The sequence below is a fragment of the Crocodylus porosus genome, unplaced genomic scaffold (assembly GCF_001723895.1).
Source record: "Crocodylus porosus isolate Cpor-Errol unplaced genomic scaffold, CroPor_comp1, whole genome shotgun sequence".
Taxonomy (NCBI): Eukaryota; Metazoa; Chordata; order Crocodylia; family Crocodylidae; genus Crocodylus; species Crocodylus porosus.
In genome coordinates this window covers 116,684,821-116,688,373 of record NW_017728906.1, presented here as the reverse complement: position 1 = coordinate 116,688,373, position 3,553 = coordinate 116,684,821, and the positions used below count along the sequence as shown (strand labels likewise).

General features: G+C 50.9%; 1 long non-coding RNA gene across 1 annotated transcript; it reads left to right on the top strand.

Moving 5' to 3' along the window:
- The first annotated feature begins 1,545 nt into the window (after positions 1 to 1,545).
- LOC109306105 lies at positions 1,546 to 2,846 on the top strand. Its single transcript, XR_002099853.1, has 3 exons — positions 1,546 to 1,669; positions 1,928 to 2,086; positions 2,828 to 2,846. It is a non-coding gene; the product is annotated as an uncharacterized LOC109306105 (long non-coding RNA).
- Positions 2,847 to 3,553: the final 707 nt, after the last annotated feature.

Here is a 3,553-nt window from a genome sequence, read left to right as displayed (position 1 = left end):
ATAGCACTGGTAAATTACTAGCCAAATACCATTCTTAAATTAAATCCCTGGTGATTTCAGACTTGAGCTAGAGAAGGGCTAGGTGGAAGACACCAACAAGGGTAGGGTGAAGGCACCACACAGAAATATAACTAAATAGCAATATATAACGGTGCTGACAGAGAGTGCTCCTAGGGCCCCTGCCTGGGGGGCACTGCCTACCAAGGGCTTGTCCATGGCCTCCACCCAGGCAAAGCCCAGGGTGGGGCTGGTGTCCCCCTCCCCCCTGGCCTGCAGGGGATGCCCAGCATGGCCAGGGAATGGGGTCCCCCACACCTGTCCTGCAGGTACCCATCTTAGGGCCCTGGAGGTGCAGGTGAGGTAGGTCTAGGAGGAGGTTAGCAGGCTGAGGGGAATCAGGGAGGCAGAGGATGAAATTGATGGGTATTTTCTCTCCCTGAAGGGCCATGCATTCAAGGAAGAACTACCCTGGGAGATGCCTTCCACAGCAGAGTGGCAGATGGTCCCCTACAGAACCAGGGCTGTTCACAGCAGAGCAGTGCCAGTTCCTCCAGTCCAGCTGGAGAATGTCAATCCGGAGTTGGCAAGCCAAGCTCACGGTATTGGTCACGGTGGTGCGGCCGGGTGGTGGCAATCAGGCGGGAGTTTTGACAATGGAGTCTGAGTGGCACAGAAGCATATGGTTCCTTAAACAAAGGGTGATTTTATTGACTTACGCTTTGATGTGTAGGCAACGATGTCTTCAGTTACAGTCAATGGTAACAATAAACAACAGAGGGGTCTGTTGGCCCACGGGGTTCCAGAGTGAGACCTTGTTATCTACCCTGTGAGGGATAGGGGTGGCTGCCCACTCCTTAAGTCCCAGGGCTGGTCAACAGCTCATGCAGGGATAAACGAATAACAGAACAAGAACTGTAATGTGTCAAGATGAAAACAAAGATGGTGTCGTGATGCCAGTGCCACAGGACAATCGGATATTCAAAGGCAATAGCCGAGGTCAAAAACCAGGTGAGTAGTGAACGAAGCCAAAATCGAAGCAGTAGGGATAATCCGGATCGGTGGTCGATGATTGGTGCCAAAGGTGAGTCACAAGCCAACAGATCGGTATAGCAAAACAACAACAGAGAACAATACAAAACACCAAGCAGAGGGGAGGAGACCAGTAGGTCTAAGAGCCTGACTGAGAGACAGTCCCTGGAAGACCAGCCTCTGTCTCCAGCTAAATGGGTCTTTCCCCAGAAGGAGGGGCTTGCTAACCTTTTATGTGAATTTAGTAGCCAATCAGAATGCTTTTCTCAAAGAATTTTCTAGTCAGATTACCTCATGCTTTTAGCTGTCACTGAGCATGCGTCTGTGGGGAAAGTAGGTCAGCAATGACTGACAGGTCCGCAGGTCACCCAGGGGGCAAGAGCTGGGTGAGCCTTGGAACTTTCCCCGCACAGAGTTTAAACCGCACATGGCAGTTCCAGTTCTTCTGTGTTGGCAGCATACACTTAAGATTTTTCCGTGACAGAGAACAGGTACAAGGCCCTGGTGACACTGCAGGAGAAGGAAGAGGAGAAAACTTCCGGACAGGAGGCAACTCCACACTCTGAACAGGCTGAAGAAGCTAAGCAGACCCGGAGGAAGAAATGTCAAGTGATTGTCATAGGTGACTCCATCCTGAGAGGTACAGAGGGTCCCATCTGTCGCCAGGACCCCTCAACATTCAAGGTCTACTGCATGCCCAGAGCAAAGATTCAGGATGTGAAGGGGATGATCCAGGCCATTACCCGGCCCACCAATTACTATCCCATGGTCCTAAGCCATGTGGGTACTAATGATGTGACTAGGAGAAGCCCTGATCACCTGATGACAGACTACCACGCTCTGGGGGGCATGCTGAAGGAGACAGGGGCACAGGTGGTATTCTCTTCTGTGCTACCAGTGAGCAGACATGGAAAATGACAGAAAACCTGCATCAGAGAGGTCAACTTGTGGCTTTAGGAATGGTGTCTTGAGACAGGCTTCAGCTTCCTAGACAACAACCCACACATCAGGATGAGAGACATGCTCAGGTGGGATGAGCTTCACCTTTCCCCTAAAGGTAAGTGTACATTCTCTTCTAGGTTGGCTGATCTCCTCCAGTAGGCTTTAAACTAGGCTCACTGGGGGAAGAGGAAAATGAGGGAGGAGGAAGCCTTGGACTACTAAACCAAGTGTCACCCACAAGAACAGCCCTGGCTAGACTGACAATGAGCAGAACAAATACCCAGGTAAGCAACAGGGGCCGGAGTAGTACTGAGATTAGGGGGCCAGTGTATGCATCTTCAGGAGGCCTCAAATGCCTCTATACTAATGCTTGTAGTATGAGGAACAAGCAGGAGGAACTCACCCTCCTTCTAGCTAACACCAAACCAGACATAGTGGGGCTCACAGAAATGTGGTGAGACCCAGTGCATGACTGGGTGGTGAATATCAATGGCTATAGGCTGTACAGGAGGGATAGGACAGGGAGGAGAGATGGGGGTGTGGCACTCTATATCAAGGAGAAATATACATCCTCAATGAGTTGCACTGGGTCAGAGGAGGAGAGCACCAAAGTGCTTTGGGTTAGAATACAAAGGGAAAGGGGAAAAGTGCTCTGGGGAAAGGGACTTAATGGTGGGGGTCTACTACAGACCACCCAACCAAGGGAAAGAGCTAGACCAGGAATTCTTAAGTCAGCTTATGAAAGTAGTTAGGTCAAAGGATGTGGTCATCATGGGTGACCTGAACTTTTCAGACATCTGCTGGGAAAAGCAGTCATAAGTTTCTAGCTGAGATACAAGATCTCCATCTAACCCAGGAGGTGCACAGCCCCACCAGGGGAGATGCCTTGTTGGATCTGGTCCTGGCCATGGGTGACAGCCTGGTGAGGGGTCTGTGGGTACTTGACCACCTGGGCGACAGTGATCATCGCCTGCTGGAATTCACCATCCAGTGCAAGGTGGCAAAGGCCTGCAGCAAGGCAGAAGCTCTGGACTTCAAGAGGGATGATTTCAATGAGGTAAGGAGAATAGTCGGGGAGGCACTGAGGTCCCAGAGGGGAGGGGAGTTGGGTGTCCAGGAAGAGTGGTTGTTCCTTAAAGAGACAATTCTCCAAGCCCAAAGGGAGGTAATCCCAACACAGATCAAAGGGGGGAAGAGGGCGCAAAAGCCCCTATGGCTCACCAAAAGAATACGGGAACATGTCCTAGCTAAAAAAGAGGCATACACCCAATGGAAGGGAGGGGCCATCACCAGGGAGGACTATACCTCGGCTGCTAGGGGCTGTACGGGGATGGTCAGGAAGGCCAAAGCAGAGATGAAACTGGGACTAGCTACCCAGATCAAGGACAAGAAGTCCTTTTTTAAATACATAGCGGGTAAAAAGAAGATACCAGGTAACATGGGGCCTCTGCAGGACATGCTAGGAAATCTGGTCATCTCAACAGACAGAAAAGCTAACCTATTTAATGATTTCTTTGCCTCCCTTTTTCTGATCAGGTACCAGGTTACCCTCCCCTCACCGGGACCCCCATAGGTCCCAGGG